This window comes from Lissotriton vulgaris, chromosome 3_2 (assembly GCF_964263255.1).
Source record: "Lissotriton vulgaris chromosome 3_2, aLisVul1.2, whole genome shotgun sequence".
Taxonomy (NCBI): domain Eukaryota; kingdom Metazoa; phylum Chordata; class Amphibia; order Caudata; family Salamandridae; genus Lissotriton; species Lissotriton vulgaris.
Window position 1 is genome coordinate 250,148,308 of NC_141690.1, and position 26,323 is coordinate 250,174,630.

Sequence of the window (26,323 nt, forward strand, 5' to 3'; positions counted from 1 at the left end):
TCTGTGGGTTGTACGACCGTACAACGCAGGTAAATGCATCGTATGCCTTTGCCACGCATTTGTTAGCACGCATGTTTTCACAGTGAATATGCATTTACAAGTCATACCAATACCATGCATTGGTTTTAGAGATACCCACACCCCCAACTTACCTTAAATGCATTGTATTGGCATGCGTTGTACATGCATATTCGCTGTAAAAATATTAGTGCTAATAAATGCTTGGTGAAGGCACAATGAGGTAAAAACCTCGTTGTTTCCCCTTTATATGTCATGCAAACAATTTCTAGTTGGATTCTTGCTTCATAAGGCATCCAGTTGAGCGATATGAGATCCAAGGTGGTGTGGCTTATTTTGTTGAGCTGTTGATGAGTCTAGCGACAGAGTTGAGCGAGGCCTTTAGAGGAGCAAGTTTGGATCTGGGCAATCCAGATAGGGTTGTGCCACCATAATCCATTCTGGGATCCCTAAAGCTTGTACAGCATGTTTGAATTCTTTGGGGGAGGAAAGGTTTTAATTTCCTTAAAATACTAATTTGGTGATTTGCTGCTTTTGTGGAGGCCGGATGTGTTTCTGCATGTTGAGATTCTTGTCAAGCATAACGCCAAATGACTTTGCTGAGTTATAGATTTGTGGAGTGCAGTTAAGGGCTGTTAGCTCTTTCAGCCATTTTTCGATGATCAGTGCATGGTTGGGTGGGGTGATTAGAAGGAGTTCAGTTTTTTGAGTATTTAGTTTGAGGTGATTGGTTGTAAGTCAATTTTGAGTTTCCATTAGTGTTGTGTTGAGGGAGCTGATGTCTACTGGGGAGGAGACTTTTAGGTATAGCTGGGTATCATCCCCATACATGTGGTATTGGATGCTAGTTGTGCTCAGGTGTTAAGTTAGGGGGTGGAGTGGCTTAGGTGCCGGAGGGAATAGACGCCGCTCTGGGGCGCTCCGGGAGAGCGTAGAGCGACTGGCCCTCTCCGGGCTTCCAACATGGATTTGCGGACCGCAGGACTGCTTCCCCAAGCAGCGGAACCTCGCCTCACAGTTCTGAGGTTTTGCCAAGGCACATGGTCAGCGTTTACGATGTTTTTTGATTGATTGCTATCGGCCGCTGCTCTCTCCCGAGCAGCGACGACCACTTGAAATATTTTCCGCTGCCCGCACTTCCCGCTGAAATTCCTGTCAGAAGATCTGCATTGAAGCACCAGTCTTCTCAATGCCAGTTAAATACTCCTTTTTTCATCTCCTACATACTATTATGGACTGCTAACTCTGTTTTAGGCACTTATGGACTGCAGCAAATTATTTCCTCAGATAGTCCATCTTATTCTATCAACGCCATTTTAAGTCTTCCTATGAAGTTCAGTGCCAGGTCATCCTCATACATATTGTTTACTGGATTTACATAAATATATTTCTTCTTCTTCTTAGCCACTGAACTTTTTCTTGGCATGTATTAGGTGGCTATTAATTTTTCCTCATTATAAAATCAGTATTCTCTTGATTGCATTTCACGGACCGACTTACAAGCTCCAGTTTGTTTTTTCCTCCTTAGCTCATACTCTGACATAATGGTTCGCTCCAATCGCAGTAATGCGCAACAAACAAACACTAACTTCATATCACTTGAGGATAGCAACCCCTTTAGTGTGTTACAAGACAACACGGATGAAACTTCTAACGACACAGTGGGGGTAAAAAGATCCTCTTCTACCATCATGCGTCCAGGTTCCAAACCTAATTCTAAAATACCTTCCACTTCAGGAAACGAGTTAGGAAGAATCCTCCTTCCCCCGCTAACTCCTCCACTTCCATATCTATGGAACTTCTGCTTGAAGAGATTCGCTCGCTTAAACCATACATGGCCGAAACCAATGCACGCCTTCAAAGTCTTGAAGATAATTGGTTTCATACCGAGCAACAATTTGCAGATCTTGAGAGGATGGTGACCTCAGTGCAGGTAGTCTCGGATCAGGTTCCAGCCATTCACAGAGAAATAAAGAATCTTAAACAGAAAGTTGTAAATTTGGAAAACCGCAATAGGCGTAACAACCTCCGATTTTACAGCCTGGCGGAAGGTCTTCAGACTCCTGATCCTATATCTTTCTTTCAATCATTCCTGCCAACTCTCCTTGGTCTACCAGTACTCCTCCATTGAATATTCAACGGGCTCATCGTTTGGGCCCACCATCACACTCTTACAACTTTTCTTCATCGCCAACGAAGCCTAGAGGTGTTATCCTTTATTTCCTTGAATACACGGATTTGTTCAAAGTTATCCAAGCAGCCAAACAGAAGGGGAAACTTACCTGGAATGGTTCAAATCTCTTTTTTGCGCAAGATTACGCTAAAGCTACTGCGGATCACCAGGAACAGTTTTTGGACATGAGTCCAGCTCTCCGCTCCCTGAATGCACGGTATGGACTTTTCCATCCTTGTCTCTTCAAAGTAACCTACAATAATAAGACGACCAACTATGAAGATCCTGCGCTTCTTCAACACTTCCTGTTTGCCTCTCCCATATGTGCCGGTAATTGTTTTTTCTACCTCCTTCTCCTGTTGTATCTGGTTGCGATATAAGAACTCCTCCTAATGTTTTTCCCTTTCTTTTTATTAGGTGCGGTCCTGTGATCCTCTGTTGTATGACCTTTTCGGTTTAGTGCCCGGAGACGGTTTTCCCTTTGCTGCGCTCTCTTGGACTCTTCCGTCCGGTGTGTTACCTTCCCTATCTGGTTTCTTCTTCCCCAACCTCATTGTCTTCATGTGGTATGTCTTTTTGACATTTTTCTTCATCATCACATGTTGTTTGACTTGTTTTATATTCCTGTTCTGTGTTTTCCTCCTCCCTATACTTTTTTTCCTTTCTTTTCTTTTCTTTACCTCCTTTTTCTCTCTTCCTCTTTTTCCCTTTTCCTCTTCACAATTGATGATAGTTTTTCACTTCTTACTCTATCTTCTTCCCAATCTGGGCTTTCTTTTATTTCTCTCTTTATTATCCTATTCTTTACCTTTCTTTATGTAGTGAACTTACTTTTCTTACTACCTGCATAACAATGGTTCATGTTACAGTTATTTGGTTATATTCTTTTTTTACTTTGTATCACTTAGTAGATAATGTTTTTAGTATACTCACTGTTCCCATAATAATTGTTCAAATAGATTTTGATTGGTTACTTTCAGAGTAGTTACATGGAATGTTAAAGAATTAAATAATCCTATAAAAAGGCAACAGTTATTATCCCATTTACCTAAATTGAAGACTGACATAGCACTAATTCAAGAAACACACTTATCTGATGTTGAATCATCTAAATTGAGGCAGTGTTGGATAGGTAATGTTTTTTCCTGCCAAGCTTTAGGTAAAAAAAAACGGAGTCTCTATTCAATGTCATAAAAAATACCAGGTGTCAGTCTCCCATCAGGAATATGATTCAGACGGTCGTTGGTTAATAGTTAGGCTCCTCTTAACACCATCGCTGCTAGAGATATTTTCCTCTGGTGCTGGACTTGTTGGAAATCCCAAGGTTCATGACGAGCTCAGCTCGTCTTAAGCACAGCTCAACCATGCCTCATGACGAGCTGAGCTTGTCATGAGCATCGAAGGTGTTAAATCAAGTACCTTTAGCCCTTTTTAACGTTTATGCTCCAGTTACAGTGGATAATGTTTTTTGGACTCATATTTCTGAGAAACTCCTTTTGCTTGAAGATGAGTATATTATTTTTGGGGGCGATTGTAACTAGATCCCTGACCCCATTCTGGACAGACGCTCTTCAGTTAAATTTTCCAACACCAAGATGCATTCCCAATTTACCTCTACCAAAAGCTGTAACTCCCTAGTTGATATTTGGAGATTTATTCCCCCTCCCATCATTCACAATCTTGAATAGATTATCTCTCTTTTAGTAAATCCTCATCTCAACAGGTTTCCCACTCCGAGATTGGATCCATTTTAATTTTGGATCATGCTCCAGTTTATGTTGACTTTGATTTGGTACCCTTTACTTCACATCTGAGAAGATGGCGTTTCAACAATTCCTTATTAACTGATCCAAAATTCTCAAGCCAATTTTCCTCCTTTGCTTCCGAATTCTTTTCCCTCAACTCTATTCCAGATTCTACTCCTGTTATGATCTGAGACTCCTTTAAAGCTACTGCTAGGGGCTTGCTATGAATTTTGTTTCTCAAAAGAAGAAATCTTTTGAAGCCCCACCTTCCTAATTACTTGCTGAAATCAAACAACTTGAATACACAATGATTACCTCTCAAACTCGGAATCTTCTTTAAAAAATCTTATTGATGCTAAATTTAAATTTAATAAATCTTCTACTGAAGCTGCCTCTTCTTATCTTTTAAAGAATAGTGCACATTATTATGGAGGTCAAAATAAAATGGGGAAATTAATAGCAAACTATTTGAAAATACAATGTGATCGAACCAAGATTGAGTCTATACGAAATTCGGCTGGTATTTCTTTAACCAAAGATAAGATTTTTAACAAATTTGTTTTCTTTTATAAGACTCTATACACTCCCGAATCTATAGCGTATTTACCCGACCTTTCTACTTTCTTTCAATCAATTAACCAACCTCCATCTCATAATACAGATTTTATGTCTTTAGAAACCGATATCACTCTCTCCAAAATCACTCAAGCAGTTTCTGTTTTAAGAGAGGGAAAGCTCCTGGTCCTGACGGTTTTACTGTTGAATTTTATGCCTATTTTTCTAATCACCTTCTCCCACACCTTCTACTGCTTTTCAATTCATTTATTACAGCTGGTACTTCTGGTACCTTTCAAGAAGCTATAATCTGTTTAATATCCAAAGATAATAAGGACCCTTCAGTCTGCAAAAATTATCGCCCAATTTCCTTAGTCAATCATGATTATAAGATTTTTGCAAAAATACTTGCCCTTCGAATTGACCCTATTTTACCCAATCTTATTGGTCCAGAGCAATCAGGTTTTGTTAAAGGTCATTTAGCATCCAATAACTCCAGAGTCTTTTTTTTTAATATTCTCAGTAAAACTACCTCTCTTGATTACCCTATTGCTGCTATAGCATTGGACGCTGAGAAGGCATTTGATAGCATTGGTTGGGATTTCATGTTCAAGGCGCTACATTGGGTAGGGTTTCCTTCTAAATTAATTTCTCTTATTTCACTATTGTACTCTGGTCCTTAAGCTTCCATCTTTGTTAATGGGAACATTTCTGATTACTTCCCGCTTTTAAGGGGGGTGCGTCAGGGATGCTCTCATTCTTCTCTGTTATTGATAATAGCATAAAGTTAGATAAGATGTTCAAATTACTGGTTTTCGACTGGATTCTCCCCATGTTAAAATGGTTGTTTATGCAGATGATATTCTTTGATATTGTTCTAACCCTTCTACATCTATTCCTGCTTTTATGAAGCAGGTTGATATATTTTCTTAATTATCCGGTTATCGTCTTAATTCTGATAAGAGTGAAGTTCTTCCTCTTAATGTGGTTTGCCTCAAACATGATTTCATTTCTACAGGTTTCTTGTGGAACACCTCTAAGATAAAATATCTTGGCTATGGTTCTCTTCTAATATTCCCGAAACGCTAAAACTCAATTTTACACATATAACCAAAACTTTATCTGACTCTATTGATCGTTGGCACCCACTTTTTCTCTCCTGGTGGGGTCGACTAGACTCTATCAAAATGATGCTTTCTCCTTTAAACTTATACATCCTTTCCATGATCCCTGTAAACATTCCTCAACTATACTTTAGAAAAATTGATTCTCTTTTAACCAAATTTCTTTGGAAAAATAAATCTCCCAGAATAGCTTTATCCACTTTGAAAGTAGGGAAAACCTTGAGCGGTCTTAACTTTCCATATTTGAAAAAATATCATTATGGGGGCGTGGCTTACGCGCCGACGCAAGATGGCGGCTCTCCTGTGAGCTCCGGAGAGTGACGGACTCCGAATGACTCTGTAGCCCTGCATACTCCTGTTTGAGGCCCGGAATCTACATCTCTACACAACAGAACATGTGCGGCGGTGATTTCCTGCACTTCTGAGGCTTCGTATGCCGTTTTTGCTGTCTTCTGAGCCTCTCTTCACACAGCGGTATCGGGACGTGCGCGGCCGCCATTTTGAGCCGCTGAGCCCGCGTCTCTCGTCAAAGATATACCGTTGCCTCAGGCTCTCTGCAAAACGACTCTTCCTTCATGCTCCATCAAAACTGCACCCCCTTATAAGGTATGGCGTATTCTCACCACTGGCTTCTTCTTTTGTGAATACTTTTTTTTTTCCCTACCATGAACTTTTTTTTTTACCTGAGTAGGTGACGACCGCCATTTCCCCAATTTTGCTGCAGGGGTATGCTGGATTCCTTCTTGTTTCATTGCCGTAATGTGGTGCTTCAGTGCTAGCGTTTACCCCTATGTCCTCTCATGAACGCTTTGCTGATATACTCTCTTTATCACATATTGTGGCTTCCCTCATCTTGCTAATTTACAAAGCCTGTCTGAACTACGCTCTTTAACTACGTTTGTATGTGATTCTCCTCGAGGTTTTGGAGCAAGGTTTCTGAGTCATTTCTATTCCTTTTTGAGGACTCCCTTCACGCTTGGTGACTTTTTTGTGCTGCCTCTTCGCAATCCTCCTTTTTACTAATTTTTTTTTCTGTGTTCCTGGTTTGCCCCTATATTGGAATAATGACGCATGTTACAGGCAGCTTGAAGTCGTCGAACACAGGCACCACGGCGAAGCGCCTTAAGAATGACCCTCCTTCTCCGATTCGCACCTCTCAGAATCCTATTCTGGACTCCATCTTATAGGAGGTCCGAGGTCTCCAGCCCTTTACGTCTGCCAACAATGAGAAACTCAAGCAGATTGAAGAGAGATGGGTTGTTATGGAGGGCAAGGTCTTGAGTCTGGAACAACGTGTTAGTGATATTCAAGATGTCTCCACAAAGATTCCCCTCCTGGAAAAAGAAATTCTACAGCTCAAACTACACACAGAGGACCTTGAAAATCGCAATCGAAGGAACAACCTACGTATTTACGGAGTTCCGGAGAATCTTGAGGGGTCTGACATGGTGTCTTTCATTCGTCGACTCCTGCATGAGTTGCTAGACCTTCAACCAAGTGCTCATCCACTAAATATCCAGAGAGCTCACCGTCTTGGGCGTCCTACCTCTAATGCCTCAAAGCCTCGGGGTATCATCCTCCTCTTCCTCGAGTTTACTGAATTAATGACTGTTCTCAAAGCTGCCAGGCTTAAACGTCGCCTTGTATGGTCGGGTCATAATATCTTTATCTCTCAAGACTTGTCAAATGCCACCAATGCCCGCCGTAAGGAATTTCTAAATCTCCGTCCTCAGATGAGACAGTTAAACATTCAGTATGGAATTCTACATCCTTGCCTTTGCAAAATCACCCATTAAGGTTGAACCCGCACATTTGACGATCCTCAGAAGCTGCACGAATACCTGCAATCTGCCTCTTCACCTAACATGGATGTTACCACCTGATGCCTCCCTTAGGCATCTTTGGTTTCTCTTATCCTGCCAGCTTTCTGCTGTACTCTTTTAATGTCTCTAGCCTCAGCATGTTCTCCTTCTTTATGTTGTGCTGCTCTTCGTTTTTCTCTTCTTCTCTCCTGACGTTCTGAGGGGGTCCGCTTCTCCTTTGGCGTCTCCTCGCTCCAGATGTTTTGGTGTTTTCGTTCTTCTCAGATCTGGCATTCTTGCCTTGATCTGTCTACTTATTCTTCTTCCTTTTTCTATCTCTTTTCTCTCCTCCTTCTAGTCTTCCTTTTCCTGTTCTTCCATTATGCACTTTTTTCCGACATCTCTTTCCCTTTCCTTTCTTTTTCAACTGTTCTATTCCTTGATTTTTGTTATTTGTTCCTTGTTAGTTCGTTTCTGGTACTTATTGGCATATTTTTTCTAATTATTGTATTTTTCTTGGATATTTTCTCTTTGTCTAATGTTTGTGTTGCTTATCTCTTTTCTTTTAGTCATTCTCCTGCAATGTGTTCGCCCCAGATGTTCATCCCCTTCCTCACCTCCCATCATGTGTAATCTTGTCACGTGGAACTTTCGTGGTCTGGGTCACCCTGTCAAGTGTCAAAAGGTATTGTCCGTTTATCCAAGCTTAATTCACAGGTTGCCTTTCTTCAAGAGACCCACTGTACGGATTCGGAATCCTCTAAGCTCAAGAGACATTGGGTGGGTCAAGTTGTTTATTCTCCTGCTGTTAATAATAAGGGAGGTGTTGCAATTTTATTTCACAAAAGTTTATGTGTCCAAATTCTCTCCTCCAAAGCTGATACTGAAGGCCGTTGGGTTATGGCTAAAGTTATTATCCAAAATAAGACATTGGTCTTTCTGAACATTTATGGTCCTACCCGTCCTTCTCCTGAATTTTGGAATGAGGTTAAAGTTCTTATTTCCTCTATTGACTGTCCCAATATTGTTATTTCTGGTGATTTTAACCAATGGCTGGATCCCTTCTCTGATAGACTCTCCTCCACTAAATTTCGTCCTGACAAAACTCATAAATGTTTCCAATCTGCCATCTCCTCCCGCCCCCTATATGATGTATGGAAAACTTGTAATCCTGATACTTTGGAATACACGTTTTATTCGAATGTACATCATACTAGATCTAGAATTGATTATATTCTAGTCAGTAAATCTCTCCTCCCCACATTACATAAATCTGAAATTGGTTCTATTTTTATTTCGGACCATGCTCCTGTCTTTGCAACCCTTGATCTCACCCTTACCTCGTCCAGATTCAGTCGTTGGAAATTCAACACCTTCCTTTAGTCAGATGTTGTCTTTATGAAGGAGGTTCAGAATTTTATAGCTGAGTTTTTTACTTTTAATGTTCCTACGGACACATCAGTTCCAAATAACTGGGATGCCTTCAAAGCTGCCCTGAGAGCTTTTATAATCTCGTATGTCTCCAAAAAGAAGAAACTTAATATATCTAAATACTCGGAACAACTCACTTCCATTAAGAAGCTGGAACATTTGTATTTCTCATCTAAAGATTCTACTGCCCTCCACAATCTTGTTAAAGCAAAATCCGAACTGAATAAAATAGCTACAACTGAAGCATGTAACACTTTATTGAAAATTAAATCTAAATTTCATGGAGGTCAAAATAAGGCTGGTAAAATGTTGGCAAATTACCTAAAAATCAAATCTGAACGTAAAACTGTGGGCCCTATCCTGAATGATTCTACAAACTCATTAGTTACCTCTGATGAAGATATTGCAGAGGTTTTTCACACCTACTATCATAATCTATATACCGATGATACATACCCTACAGATCAAAATTTATCTTCTTTTTTTGAGACTCTTCCCCCCCTCCGACAATCCCTGAGGAATTTAATCAATTAGAAAAGGATATTACTTCTCAAGAGATTCTTCTGGCCATCAATTCCCTTAAAAAATCAAAGGCCCCTGGCCCAGATGGATTACCAATCGAGTTTTATTCTGCCCTCCATGCTATTTTTGTACCTAAATTACTACAACTGTTTAATTCCTTCATTGCTAATGCTAAGGCCTCAGGTTCTTTCCTGGATGCACTTATCGTCATAATTCCCAAACCAGATAAAGATCATTCCCAATGTAAAAATTATCGCCCTATTTCCTTGATCAATTATGACTGTAAAATTTTTGCCAAAATCCTTGCTTCCCGTCTTGACTCAATCATCCCACTTTTAATTAAAACTGACCAAGTTGGATTTGTTAAAGGCATCTTGCTGCGGAAAATGCCCGTATGTTCGCTAATGTCATTTCCCATAGTAAACATTTTAAAGCCCCTTTAGCTGCCCTATCCCTTGATGCGGAAAAGGCCTTTGACCATATTAACTGGCAATTTATGTTTCGCACCTTGCAATGGTTTGGTTTTGGCCCCTCTTTTATTTCCTTAGTCAAACTCCTATACTCAGCTCCCCGTGCCAGTATTTTTGTCAATAACCAATTTTCTAGATGTATTCCCTTAGGTAGAGGAACGAGACAAGGGTGTCCCTTATCCCCGTTACTATTCATACTTTGCCTTGAACCCTTCCTTGAACGAATTCGTTCTAATCCCCAAATTTCTGGATTTAAACTTTCATCTGTTGAAACTAAATTGTCTGCATACGCGGATGATATTTTAGTCTACATGTCTAACCCTGTTACATCTCTTCCTCCTTTTTTGGACGAAGTCCGCCTTTACTCCTCAGTCTCTGGGTATAAACTCAATTTATCTAAAACTGAAGTCCTACCTTTAAATTCTACTTGTTATAATTTCATGTTTTCCTCCACTGACTTTGCTTGGTGTCCCTCCAAAATCAAATACTTGGGCATTTGGTTTTCACCATCCCTTACTGATACCCTTAAAGCCACATTCACGTCCCTCACTCAGAAAATTCAATCCCTCCTTTGTCATATGGATACTTCATTACATATATTGCGTTAAGTTAGCATGAGTGTATTACATGTTTAAACAGCCGTTTTTCCTTCAGGCTTCAGTTTTGCACACGACACGTACTTGTTGTTGTAGCTTTCAGCCTAGAAGTGGTGAGGTGTTTTATTTGAGAATAATATGTTATTCCTAAGCTATCAGCTTTGCCTTGTACACTTGGTACAACTGTCTGCACACTGAGAGCTGCACACTCTAAGATTAACCTAACACAAGGTTGCTGGGAAGTCTGATCCTCGCACCACATTAGACATTAGACATAACACAAATAATGTTTATGCCAACATTTTGGGCTCTACGCGGGTTTAAGATAGAGTTACACGGAATGAACGCAGACACTTGGTGCTGCGCATGAAGAGAACTGGTAGATGCTGATGTGAACTGCTCCTACTGACATTGAGAGGTATGGGGTCGCCCTGCTAAAGCCCGAATGAGACCTTCTTAGATATAATATAATATGCTAGATAGGGTGCGCGAAATATAGGTGATATAGATTTCTATAGAAATCGCATTGTAACATGCTAGCACCTTTTGCTTACTATGGATTAGTGACTATGCTGCTGACTCTGATTTTTATAATCTGCATTTTGGTATTATACAAGATACTGCGTTTGAGAACTTTGCATTGAATAATAAATATTTCAAACTTGCACTTGTGTTCTTTGACTCTCAGTTTTGGTTTGAAATGATTATAGAACGAAAGAGTGTTCATGTGTTCCACGACTCCTGAGGTATTCTAAAGATCATGTTCTGGTTTGTCTAATACATGTATCATTCCATAATGATCCATGAGACACTGTAGCTAGCTAGGTAACTAGATTTCTGACACTGAGATGAGTTTTTGGATCATCCTAACTCACTAAGGTTCTAGATCTCTATGCACAGTTCTGTGGGAGAACGGAAACCCTGCTACATGGCGCCCAACGGATTGGTTGGCCGTATTTCATGACACTCGAGTAGTATATCATTCAGACCTTGACACCTTCATTCCCGTTTCCGGAAAACGGTGGTGTCGGAAAAACCTACCTATTTATGTGATAGGTGTTTTCAAGCTTGAATTCTTCTAAAAAACGGTTTCTTTGAATTACTACCCAGTTGTGCTACACTCAGTTCTTTGTCTGGTCTTTCATCTTCCTGTGCTAACATGGCAGTGGAAATAGCGCAGCATAGCCGCGTCGCGGTTCGCGATCACTTGCGGGGATATAATGTACCCGCTGAAGGCTTAGCTGTGGTTCTAGTTGTGAGTGCGGAACATGCGTACCCGTACGAATTGTTTTATTCCTGGGTGACATTTCCGGAAGTAGACGCTAATTCGGGTGTCTATCACACATACACTGCCTCAGCAGTACCGGCAGCTTATGCTCCGTACAGGGCACTGGAAGTACCTATTGACGCTTGGCAGCACGGTGTTTGGTTTGGTGGCGCCCTACCCCATTCTTTGAACGCTACGAGGTTAGGTCCTTTGTCCATTCCGGGCACAAATTGGCCCGCCTTGGGTGGATTTACTCCTCATCCTAATCGCGCCACGTGTAACGTAGCCGACCTGAGACGTCTACATGAGGTCTCGGTTGAAGTGATTAGAGCGCTTGTTCATTACATTAGTCGTAATATTCAAGGCGCAGCCCCCGCAGGTGCGCAGCTTCGAGCAGAACAGGCTGGTTTGAAAATCAGTCCTGTCTTGGTGAATTCCGTTATGGGCAGAAAGCCAGATAGTACGGATGAATTTCCTTACTGGCTAGCCGAGAAATTCGACCAGTTAGAGGCTGTGTTTCCTAATACGACTCCGAGTGAAAAACACCGGATTCTTACGCTTAGTTTACCGAAGGAAATAGCCCCGGACCTTGCTGACTGTGAGACATGGGGTAAGACTTTTGCAGCGGTTTACTCGAGGTGCTTTGGCACACCGTCAGTTTCGAACCTGTCTGCGATCCTCAAGCGTGTTCAGGATGATCACGGACCTGAGTCGGCGGTTGAGTTGGGTATGCGCCTGAACGGTTCATTTGAAACAGTTTGCGGTATTATCCTTGCCAATGTAAAAGGGGATGCAATGAACTTTCAGGTGGCCAATGGTCTGGCGTTAGTACCCGATGCCGAGAAACCCCGTCAGCTGGCAAAAATTATTGTGGCGGCTTATAAAACGGTTGGCCGCAATTCAAGGGGTGCGAACGTTTTTCTGGAAAAAGAAAAGAAGCAACCCCAGGGGCAGTCTTCGGAAACAGGTGGACAGCCCAAGTCCAAAAAACAAACTTGGCCGAAAAAGCAGAATAGGGGTAAACAACAGCAACAACAGACACAGGTCTCTGGTCCGACACCTTCGCCACCTGCGCAGTCTGAGCGAGTTTATGAATTGCGCGATCGCGCTACGATTAAATCGCCTGACAGATATCAGGCAACTGACCAACGCTCTCCTCGTTCCTTTCAGGACTCATCGGCTCCATCATCCGGTGGTGGAGGGGGCGGCAGGGGCAGGGGTGGTCAGCAAGGACGTGGCCAGCCCCGCACGCGAAGTGAAGGGGACAAGCGGGACGACTCTACGCCAAAGAGACCGCAGTTTGCCAAGAAGAAAGTCGCTGCCTTAACGGCGCATCGATATGCCCCAGATAGTGAGAACGCGGCTTCGGAATCTGACGTGGGCTCTGACCTTGCTGGACAGCGCGGCGGAGATTACCATAGTGAGAGAGGCCCTCCGTCCACTGTTGAAGGTGACAGCGACTGACACTTATGTTGTAATCGAAACAGCTGATACACATGTTGCTCCCCCTGAAAGGCTTTTTGAAATTGTCCTGTTAATTGAAGGTGACATGCAGCGAACTGTAAAAGGGGTATTTTGGGAAAATCTTTCGGATACGTATGACATTTTGCTTTCGGAGGCTGACTGGCCCCCACCTTTTGTTCTCGCAGCTCCGCGAGGGGAGGAGGTAATCCTCCCCAGTTTCGCGCACACTGTACCGAGAGTGGAAGCGCTGCATTTTGCAGAAGAGTGGGCTCTGGCGCTTGCGCCGGCTGTGTACCGAAATCAATGTGGCTGGGATAAATTGTCCCCTAGCCATGAGATTCCATTACGGTCACAGCCTCAGCCACAACCCCAGTACCCCATACGGCGTGAAGCTAAAGCTTCGGTCGCGGCTATCCTTGAACAATTGGAATATCAAGGTGTAATTGAAACGTGTGTGTCACCAATGAATAATCCCCTTTTTACTGTTAACAAGCCGGACGGCTCATATCGTCTAGTTTTGGATTACCGGCATTTGAACTCGCATTGCCGTAACTGTGCAGTACAGAATACTCACGGCTCTGCCCTAGTGAATAGTCTTGAGCGTAAACGGTTCAAAACCACGCTTGACATTTCCAATGGTTTTTATGCACATAGATTAGATGGTCTAAGTTCCCAATGGACCAGTTTTACATGCGGCGGCGTACAAAAAAAAGTTTAAACGACTCCCAATGGGATACAAAAATAGTCCTGGAGTGTTTTCCGCTCGCATTGTCTCTCTTTTGGAGAGTTTCGACCCAGTTGCATGTTCGTATGTGGATGACATTTATCTCACAGACGACGAGCTTTGGGTGCATCTGTGTCGAGTAAACAGCATAATTTGTAACTTTGCAGACATGGGTTACAAGTTTAACTTTGCTAAATCACACATTGCAGAGTACACAGTGTTGTTTCTAGGTTATGAACTTAACCATGAAGGAAAGGGATTGGCTCCTCACTTCCTGGAGAAGTGCGCGCAGTTGCGCTCTCCGACAACACTGAAAAAATTACAGTCTTTACTGGGTTTTTTAAATTTCGGGAGGACATACATTCCGGAATATGCCCAGCGTATCAAGCCTTTATATGCCTTGGTACAACCATCTTTTTCCAAATCATGCTGGCTGCCTGAGCATTCAGCCATTCTGCAGTCTTTGCAGGCTGATTTGCTCACTTCTGACTACTTACAGACCCGTGATAACCGGACCAACCTGGTGATAAGAATAATCCCTGGGACGGTGGGTTTCACGTACCTGACTTTTAATGAGGGGGATACTGTACCTATTGCTTACAAGTCACACTTGTACACTTCGGCTGAACTGCGTTTTTCCACTGTGGAGAAAGTGTTAACGGCTGTGCAGATGGCAATTCTTAAGGAACGTGCCCTGTCGCAGGGAAAGCGCATGTTGGTTGTTACCCCGTGTCCTGCCTTGGAGGCGGTCACGAAAGCCAGTGTACCTAATTCTAAAGCTTTGCACCCTCGGTGGATTCAGTGGGCTACTTCCTTGACATCTCAGGATGTCACGTTTATTTTTGACGCCGCTTTACGGTCGCAGGAGTATTTACAGTATGAATTTGTTCATCCTGCTCCTTTAGCAATGCGGCCGTTGGAGGATTTCCACTGTATCATTTACACGGATGGTTCGGCGCAGGTTGCGCATGGCTCTAAACATGCCTACGTTTCCGCTTGCGCCATTGTGGTCGGTGCCATGGTGAACGATGAGTTCAAGTCCAGTGTCGTGCACACGCAGACACTTGGAGACTGCACCGCACAATTAGCAGAGCTCCGTGCTCTTATGCTTGCATTGGAGTACGCAGATCCTAGTGTGACAACTTTAATCGTAAGTGATTCTTACTACTGTGTCCAGTCTTACAATGAGAACTTGTTCTTTTGGATTCAGAATGATTTTCGTGATTCCAAAGGTAGCACAATAAAACATAAAATGATCTGGGTCCGAGTGGCGGAACTTAAAGAAAAGCTGCCGCTCGTGTTTGTAATTCATACTCTCGGCCACCAGCGCGTGGGAGTCCACGCTGTTGGCAATTCGCTTGCTGATGAGGCAGCGAAGTCTGCGGTATCAAAATACTTAGTTGCAGCGGTCACGAGGTCCAAGAGCAAAATAGATGACGACATCTTGGCGGCTGTTGCTGCCACGGCGAAGGGAGGTAAATATCCTGCGGGGTTCCCTTCGAAATACACATACCACTTAAGTCCCGATAAGGTTCCTTATGTGAAAATTCCTGAAGTTGGAGAGCGTCTGATTCCCAACTCGGATCGCAGAGCTTCTCTGATTACAGCGGCTCATGAAGGTGTGGCGTCTGCGCATGCGGGCGTCTCAGCCACTGTATCACAGCTACAACAGAGGTTCTGGTGGCGGGGACTGTACAAACAGACGCGCGATTATGTCCTTATGTGTGACATTTGTCAGCAGATTAAGCCTTCTACTGCTGCGCGTCCGCCTCAGACAAAGTTGTACATTTCTAATAAACCGCTTGGTTGTGTTTATTTGGATCACTGCGGTCCTTTCTCTTCTGATACTGCGTATAAGTACATCTTAGTAGCAGTTGACTCATGCACACGCTTTGTGTGGTTATGGCCGCATCGCAGCGCTGATTCACGGACTGTCATTAAGGATTTGCGTGTCTTTGTGGGAATCTTTGCTTGTGGTGCTTTCCATTCGGACCAGGGTCCGGCTTTCGCCTCTAAGGCGTATAAGGATGCTATGGTTTCGTTGGGAGTACAGGTGAAGTTTTCAAGCCCCTACAGGCCTGAGGGCAATTCTGTGGTAGAAAGAATGAACCGCGACTTAAAGCAATCTTTGACAGCCCGAGTTATAGGCACTGGTAGAAACTGGCTGTCCCACCTCTATGGCGTGCAGCGTGCGCTTAATAATCTCCCTAGAAGGTCTCTGGGTGGGCGGACCCCATACGAAATGCTCTTTGGTATCAAGATGTACGTCCCTGACCTTGATGGTGCAGACTGCCAGGCCCAGGCCGCGGCCTTTGACGTAGATGAACATTGCAATGTTTTACAGGATCTACAAAAGACCAGAGACAGTCTTGCAAAGGAACACTTGCCCTCCACGTCGGATGATGCGTTGCAGATCCCGGTAGTTGGCTGGCTACCCCAAGTTGGAGAACTGGTTCGAGAGAAGATCGATAACAAAAAGGAATTTGGTCCCTCATATCGAGCGCCAGTTCGGGTCCTTGGAGTGAAGGGCACAAGAACAGTCATTTTACCACCACTTCCAGGTCGTAAAGAAAACAGATTTATTTCTATTGACAATGTCAAGACATACAGGGTGGCCGATTCTTCATAGCATGACACCGGCTGTATCCTGTCCTTCCGTGGTGAGGCACTCTGTGCTGGCTATTACATCCGGTGCAAATCAGGAGGTGTCCCTCGAGATGCCTGCCATGACAAGTCCTTTATTAAATACTATTCCTGTTACTAACATTGATGAGGTGACCTATGCAGATCCTGCTGATTTATCCATGTCCGATTTACATGCACGTTTGGCTAACCAGTCCAGATTCTCTTTTGACTCTGTTTCGGAACTTTCAAAAAAACCATCAACTATTGCAAAATATGCCACGTTGTTTAAAAAATATTTTTTAATTCCGCCTTGGACATACGTTTGGCTGATACTATTTTCGTTTTATCTTTTTATGTCAATTGGTTTTGTGTTTTATTTTTTCCGCCTGATTGATGGCCATTATGTGAAAGAAAGAACAGGAATTCGGTACCTTAATGGAACATTGGCCCCTCACTCCTCCTCGCATTCGGCACACAGACTAAAGAGAGACTTACATTCAGTACAAATTGCTGCTTGGCCTGTCCTTGATGGGATTGTGTGGGATGCGGTTAGGTTTCAGATACATGGCCCCACAGAAGTTATTAATGTTCCTAATGTGCTTAGAGTAAACATGGGAGATGTGATTAAGCAAAATATTCGTTCTGATGATTGGGATCTTCAGGCAGTAGAAGCATTATTCTCTGATTTAAAATATTATGCGGCTTTTGATGATGAGGATTTATATTTAGATTCTGTCAATTATGGTGATTTATTTTGTTACCAACATTATGGAAATCATTTCTTGCACAAGACAAGTTCCAGGCGGGTTCCTGTGAATTACACTCAGTGGGAACATTGCCCTGCTCCTTTACAGGGGAGCTCAAGTACTTTTTTGGGAAAATACTCTTACTTTACAGATTTTAATCAATCAAATCCTGAGTCGTTTTACTTCAAGGTGAAACAGAAATCAATGCCAAAAGTTAGACTGACTGACACAAAATTGTTGTATTCAAAGTCCTTTCTAGAAAGGTTATCTGTGGATGGCTATGAGTTATGGAAGGATGTTATTGACCTTAAATCGGTTTGGGGTACCAAAGATTGGCAGGTACAAGGCACTGAGGCTTTGCATCGTGCATGTCTCATCCCAAATCACATGTTGTTTTTAAATTCGACTATTTCCCAAACAACGTGTTTTGGATTGGCTACATCTAAAAAATTAAATACCCCTACTATCCCTGATTTGGAAGAATATTCGGGTTGGAGTAATTTCACTACCTTGTCCATAAATCAGATACAAGCTCTTTTGCAAAATTCCTCCTTTAATATTTCCAGTTTTGATCCGGATGGGTGGCTTTTATGGCAAAGAAGCTCTGATTCTTGCCAAAGTCGTTTTTTGGGTTTGTCTGAGGGTTTTACACACATCAGGCCAGATCCCAGGTTTGACCAAGATCACACTGTTACAAATTATTCAGTAGGCAAATTGTGTCAGAACTGGTTACAACATTCCACTTTAGCTGCAGTTAAACTGCATTTGTCCCAGTTGAATGAAAACATAGAGTTAAATGATTTTATAAAAGGCCCAACTATGGGTAGGTCTAAACGCTTTATTTATGCTATTTACAATGAAATTTGGAAATTTTCAAGAGTCGAAGCAGCTAAACGCCTGAGGGCTATTGATCAAGCCAATTTGGAAAAAGTGCTTGCAGTGGTTGATAATAGTATTAACACGCTTTCTTCCAGAATTTACACATTGGATAATATTGTTTCTTCTGTTGTTGATATTGTACATGATGAAGTGTCCACGTTATACCATGGTCAAAATCAATTACGTTCTGTAATGCAGTTTGCCTGGACTCTACAGACAATTAAGGCTGGTCGAGTTCCCTGGACCTCATTGAACGTTTCATCACTTTTTGCCCCTTTTAATCTTACTGATAAACAACGCATGCTTTCAATGCGTGATGCATCGTTTTCTATGTTACATATTGAGAAGCTAGAATCCTTACCTTTTTCTGTTGCTGAAACCACCACTGCCACGTGGCTTATTCATGGTTTAATTACATTACCATTTCCCTTATATAAATTTACTAACTGTATGCGGTATATTGCTATAGGACGATATGAGCCACTAGGCAATGCATTCCTACATGAGGCTTGGTCATTACCATACACATACAGATGTCTGAAAGATGGAAAAGAAGTGAATCTTAATGGTGAGGAATGCACACAGTCACCTGACCATTCATTAATATGCAGACACATTCAGTTACACGGTTCTTGTAATCAGGACCGCCCAAATTTAGCATGTGTTTTAAAAGGCACGCCAGTTCCAGCAGTAGTGCCCACATTTACATTATTAGCTAATGGTAGTTATTTGCTTTTAAACAATGAATTATGTTGTGGTTTATTAATTGGTGTGGCTTATATAGTTACTGTATCAGAGCGTGTAGTGTGCTGCAAGAACGTTCTATACCCACCCACGCATGGCTCTTCAGATGTCTCCATCTGGCCTCGGATCCCAACCTTGGAAGCGAAATTCAATGGTTTAAGCAGAATAAGGGCTCTTTTGTCTCAAAAACAAGTGACCCTGAGTTCGGCCCGGGAAACTTATGTCCTTCACATAGCTAACACCCGCACAGAGGTGCAGGCGCTTTTAAACACTGATTTGCCATTTCATTTCTGCGAGCTGGTACACCAGATTTTTAATGCTTCTTCAACGACTGGGCTGGCGCATTTTTTTAAACTAGTAAGCAGTGGACTCGTGACTACGTTTGAAAAAGTTTTTGGTATCATTCCCACGTTTTTCCACACTATTTTTGGGAGTTTGTTTGGTGGAATACCTGTGTTGCTGGCTGTGGCCGCAGGCTTTCTGTTGGTGTTTTACTTCATAAAACATGGATGCCCATCCTGCGCAAGACGCCGTTCAACGCCTCCTGACACTGTGCCGTAATCGGATGCTCAATTACTATGGAACTTTGCCGCTTGCAGCATTAAGCACGGCCTATAGATTGTCATTTCGGTTCACCGACTTCACGTGTGTCCAACCTGTGTTTCACTGCCTAAACTGCGAGTTCGATTGGGCCATTGATTTGTGCCTATGCTTGAGGACTGCTCCTGACGTCGATTTTGATCAGCTAATGCGTCCCGTTGTGGCTCACGAGCTGATCTGTTCTGGCGAGAGAGTTATGGCCTTGGCAGCGATAAATGGAGTTCTGGGCCAATGGGAGATCTCTGCAGCGGCGAATGCCTTTCTGACACACAGCGTTCTGGTGAACCCACCGAGTTGTCCTCTGACGTTGCAAGAGGATCCGATGCTGGAGGAGCACGTATGTTCTTTCCCATTGCTAAATTGGATGGCTGAACTATTTTCGGATGATGGCAGTGATTTCATACTGGAGGCTGTTGCAACTTTCTTTGCATATACTTTCCAATCGTGAGATGCCTGGAAGGAATGCTTTGTTGTGAAATATGACTTTCCCCTCGCTGAATTGGAGGGATGGACTATGTTCAGCTGATGGAGAGTTCGCTCACGTGAGGTTGCTGGAGATAACGTCTAAGTGGCACATGACTTTGGATATCGGATGAGTGCCTTGGTTTTTTCTCTTACAAACATTTGAATGGAAGCGACCTGGTCATACATTTCATAATTTTTTGAACCGGGCGGAAGACTTTTGGTTCAAGACTTTTGATATTTTTTAGATTTGATGCCACTGTAGGCATTCATACATATTCATTCATAAATATTCATTCATACATATTTTTAGCTTATTTTGGCTCAAAACTATTGAATTTTGCTTTCAAATTGTGTATCTGATTTAGTATTGCCTTTTCCCTTATGATTGGCGGTGCTCGGACCAATGGGGGGGTGTCATATGGATACTTCATTACATATATTGCGTTAAGTTAGCATGAGTGTATTACATGTTTAAACAGCCGTTTTTCCTTCAGGCTTCAGTTTTGCACACGACACGTACTTGTTGTTGTAGCTTTCAGCCTAGAAGTGGTGAGGTGTTTTATTTGAGAATAATATGTTATTCCTAAGCTATCAGCTTTGCCTTGTACACTTGGTACAACTGTCTGCACACTGAGAGCTGCACACTCTAAGATTAACCTAACACAAGGTTGCTGGGAAGTCTGATCCTCGCACCACATTAGACATTAGACATAACACAAATAATGTTTATGCCAACATTTTGGGCTCTACGCGGGTTTAAGATAGAGTTACACGGAATGAACGCAGACACTTGGTGCTGCGCATGAAGAGAACTGGTAGATGCTGATGTGAACTGCTCCTACTGACATTGAGAGGTATGGGGTCGCCCTGCTAAAGCCCGAATGAGACCTTCTTAGATATAATATAATATGCTAGATAGGGTGCGCGAAATATAGGTGATATAGATTTCTATAGAAATCGCATTGTAACATGCTAGCACCTTTTGCTTACTATGGATTAGTGACTATGCTGCTGACTCTGATTTTTATAATCTGCATTTTGGTATTATACAAGATACTGCGTTTGAGAACTTTGCATTGAATAATAAATATTTCAAACTTGCACTTGTGTTCTTTGACTCTCAGTTTTGGTTTGAAATGATTATAGAACGAAAGAGTGTTCATGTGTTCCACGACTCCTGAGGTATTCTAAAGATCATGTTCTGGTTTGTCTAATACATGTATCATTCCATAATGATCCATGAGACACTGTAGCTAGCTAGGTAACTAGATTTCTGACACTGAGATGAGTTTTTGGATCATCCTAACTCACTAAGGTTCTAGATCTCTATGCACAGTTCTGTGGGAGAACGGAAACCCTGCTACACCTTCAAAGTTGGTCTCCTCTATTTTTATCATGGTGGGGTAGACTTGATACCATCAAAATGATGATTACACCTCACATATTATATACTGTATCAATGCTCCCCATGAAAATTCCTAATTTTTACTTTACTCGTTTAAACTCCATTTGCTCTAAATTCCTGTGGAACAACAAGCACCCTCGCATTGCCTTACATAAACTCATACGCCCTAAATTGGAAGGCGGGGTTCGATTTCCTCATTTCAAACTTTACCACTCTGCATTCCTCATTAAGCAATCCTTCTCTTTAGCATTTGACTTTCAAGGCTCCCCGATCCATAAATGGATAACCTTCGAACGATCATTGTTACAAGGTTTTTCATTTCAACATACTGTTTTTATGTCTAATTGCTCGTTTTTATCCAAACATACAGTTTTAAAATATTCTCAAACTCTACTGCATGATTTATTTGCTAAAGACTTGTCTCCACTCCAATGTTTTTTGTCCTCTTGTATCTGGTATAACAAATTTCTCAAATATAAGGGCAGATCTTTCTATTACAAATATTGGAAAGAAAAGGACATAATCTTTGTACATCAGTTTTTCGCCAATAATGCCATTATTTCTTTTTCTGAACTGCAAGTTTTGTATAATCTACCCATGTCTTTTCTCAAGGAATATACGATTATTACTAATGCTATAACTTCACACTTATCAACCTTTCCTTCCTCTGATACTCTACCCTCATTCTCTCCTTCTTCCCCCCTTTATCCTTTATTTTCCCTACGTCAACCCAAAGCTGCTCTTGTTTATCAATTGCTGTCTTCAAATGGTTTGGAACGATCTAAATCAGCAACTGAGATTGCTTGGGAATCTGATTTGTCAGTATCTCTCTCTGTTGATGAATGGAATTCTATATGGAGCAAATTGTTTAAGACTTCTGTTGCAGCCCGCATTACTCAACCATTATATTTTATTTATCATAGATCCATTCTCACTCCTCTTAGTATCGCCAAGTTCTCTCCTTCCTCTAGTACTCTATGTTGGTCATGTTCTTCACTCACTGGTACACTTAAACATCAATTATATGAATGTCCATCTGTTTTAGCTTTTTGGAACTCTGTTTGGGTTATTTGCATGCGTATATTTCATTGTTCTATTCCTTTATCATTCTTGAATGTGTTTTTAGGATCTGTATTAGTAGATATTGATATTGCTCCTTCGAGTGTCAGATTACTGGATCTTTTTATTGCTATTGCGTTTAAAGTAATTCTTTCCTGTTGGAAGGATAATTCCAAATTATCTGTCCTTACTTGGTGGAACTTTGTTTGTGATGAGCATAGGATTTCTATTGCTTCCTCCTCGTCTGTCTCCTCTAAAGTTAAATCTGATCTCCTTTGGCTCCCCTTCTCCAATTATCTCTCATCACCCCCTTCCCCCTGATTTATGGACCAATTTATCTACTGTTTCTCTTCTTCCCTTACTCTCTCTTATACCTTCTTCTTTCTTCTTCTTTCTTTCCCCTCTCTTCTCTTCCTCTCTTTCTATCTCTTCTATCTCTCTATCTTCTCATTTCTTCTTTTACAAATGAACCATTATTTTACTACTTTTTCAAATGCATCACATGCATATCATTTGGTTCTACTGTACTATTATAATATCTTTGTATTGTACTTTCTTTAAACAAATACAAATTTCTTAAACTGAAAAAAAAAAAATATATCATTATGCTTTCTCTTTAAAACAATCTTCCCGTTGGCTTTCTCTCGATCAGTATATATATCCGCCACTCTGGCTAACTATAGAGAAGCACTTTATGTCACTTTTCAATTTTCAAGAATCTCTTGCTTTTACTGACAATCTTTCTTCTTTTTAACTCCAATCATTTCTCACACTCGTAAAATTCTTACTCCCGTGTTACCCCCTACTTATCCAGCATTTTCTTTGTTAGATCAACAGCCCATTTGGCTCAATGGATTACTACGCATTAAAAACCGTCCCATTTACTGGAAATCTTGGAGGACTAGGGGATTACTTTGGATTTCGCAACTAACACATAATAATATTCCTCTACCCTTTCTGGATCTTCAAGCTCAATTTGCTTTACCATCTTCCTGTAAAACTCAATACAAACTTTTATTCCCCTCACTTTCCCAGTACCTTTGTTCCCTATCATCATTGTCTTCTCCATGCTCCAAATGCTCTTTGTTATTTCCTTTACTTTCTACTTCTTCCTCAGCTTCATATTTTTATGAATCCCTATCTCTTTCTTCTGATCGGAGAAAGACAAAAGCTGAATTGGCTTGGAAAAAGGATCTTACCGAATGTTGGACAACTCCTTTCTGGGATAAGATATGGCTTAAAATTCATAAGACCTCCAGATCTGCTAATACTTCTCAAGCTCTCTAATTTATATATCATCGTGTTTTATTTACTCCTGCAAAATTACCCTCTTTTTCTGCAAATTCTACCCCTTCTTGTTGGTCCTGCCCTTGCACTAATGCTGATCTCAAACATATGTTATTTGATTGTACTCCTATTCAACATTTCTGGCAATTGGTTTGGACCCAGATTAATAAAAATGTTAACGCAAAAATTCCCTTTTCCCTTCTAACATTTTTCTAGGCTCTTTGTCACCTAACTGGCCCCAATCTCCCTCTAATTACAAAATAGTAGACTTGTTATTGGCAATAGCTTTTCACTTAATTACCTCTAATTGCAAACAAGCAGACAAAGTCACTTTCAAGGCCTGGTGGAATGCTGTATGTTTCCATCATAGACTAGATGCAAGTTACATTGCCCCTCTCTCACTGTCCATTAAAAGATAACTTTTATGGCTCCCTATCTCCACATACCTGACCCATACTGCCTCACATTGTACTCCATTAGTCCAAGTTTCAGATGAGGTTCGGGAACCTCCTTGATTTCTCAATTGCCTTATCTTTCCTAGTTCAAATAAGTTCAAATAGTTGTTTCTTATTCCTCAAAATTACCTTGTAGGCTTACAGGAATTCATTTCATGTGTTATTTTACTTCCCTTTCCAGATCTAGTTGTGTTAGGACTTTAACAATTTTTAGCTCCTTTCCCCTTTTCCTGCCCCCCCTTTCTTATAGATTGTTTCTTGATAATATTATTACTTTAATGTATTTACTGTTGTACCTGTTATTTATATTTTGTATACTACTGGTTCATGATAAATAAACTTAAACTTAAAAAAAGAAGTTAAGTTAGGGGTTCCATGAATAAGTTGATGGGGGTGGGCGAAAGCAATGATCCCTGTGGTACCCCAAGAGAGAACGGTGTGGACTGAGATATGGCAAGACTAAGCTTGACTGTTTGAGATCTGTTAAGGAAGTAGAAGGAGAATCATTTAAGGACTAGACCTGTAAGGCCCATTTGGTGTTCCAGAAGGTCTAGGAGATTTGCGTACTTTACTGTATAGAATGCTGATGATAAGTCAAGGAGGACGAAAAGACAAACTTGATTCTTGTCCAGCATTTTTAGTGCATCTTTATCTGGGTTAATGATACCTTTCACTTTCCTGTGCTCATATAGACTTCCAGGATACAGGTGTGGCAACAGCGGCAGGTCCTTTAACGAATTACATCATTGCTTAGCAGGGGCTAATCATTCTTGTCTAATATTGGAAGTAGTCTTTTGATTGTCATGTTATCGAGCATAGGACAGACCTAAAACATGGTCATGCACATCCCTTTAATAAAAACGTGCAGTGTTTGGGTATCTCATGGCTCTCTTAATGGTGTATTTTGTGCAGATGTTTATGGCTCAATCTCTTGTTTCTTCCTAACTGGGTCGTTAAGGAGCATCATCCATTATTTCTCATAAGTGTATTTGCACTGTTACCTGTAGGAGAAAAACATACTTTACAACGCAACTGTTACTCCGCACTACCATTACGATGCAACTTTTACAACGCAAGTCATTACAATGACTTGCGCCGGGGGGCGCTCTAGGATAGGGAATAGGTTAATTTACTATCCAACACCTTCCCTACTATCCACGGGGACTGGAGTTGGAATAGTAAATTAACTCAGCGCCAGGAAACCTCCGGTGTCAGTGCGCTTTATAAATGCAGCCTAACATAACATAACATAACATATCCAGCGCCTCCCAACGCAAGTCGTTGTAACGACTTGCGTTGTAAAAGTTGCATCGTAGTGGCATGCGTTGTAACAGCATGCGTTGTAACGACGTACATCCCTGTAGGAGGACATAGTAATGCAAAAAGAGTTGGATTTGGACCATTGCTTGCTCTGCCAGTGCAATATGTGTATGGGTGTGTGGTGCACCATTTTTATCATAATTCCTATATATGTGCTTTTCAGTCTGTTTGGTGATCCCACTGATGTCAATGGCAGCATAATGTGCGACCAGATGTACAATTGTTTTTAATGACTGCAAACGGGAAATCAGGGCATTTGTGACTGCTAAAAAGGGTTGTAGCATGTACAAACCCTGTTTTACCAGTCGGTAACTGCAGCATTCCCTTTGCGAGCCGCCATTGCTGGTGAGTGACCTTTACATGGCCTCAGCAGACCGGTCCAATACTGTGCTGTGATAGTAATACCTGAAATGTTTCCACTGTGGTGCTTTGCTCCTGTTGGTTAGCAGTGGACACCTCTTTGCAAAAGGGTTGTTCTTCTGTTATATTAGCAAGCAATAAGCACTCTGCCTTGCACCTGCATGTTTCTGTGCTGAGCTGTTCATTTTTCTTGGAAATCAAATTCTCTGAGTGTTAGTTCCAATGAGCATACTTTTGACATGTTTCCTGTGTACTGTGAGTGAGAATGATATTCAGTGTTGATTTTTTTCTGTGCTGTGTTCACCTGGATGAGTTTTTTTTCACAGTTTAAAATAAGGAGGAAAAACTCCCACTGCGCAATGGCACTCTCACATCTGTTCCGCGTGCATTTGCCCCCAGTATACAGATTTTTGTTTCTCTTGTTTCTTCCTAACCAGGTGGTTCAGGAGCACCATCCATCATTTCTCATCAGTGTATTTGCACTGTT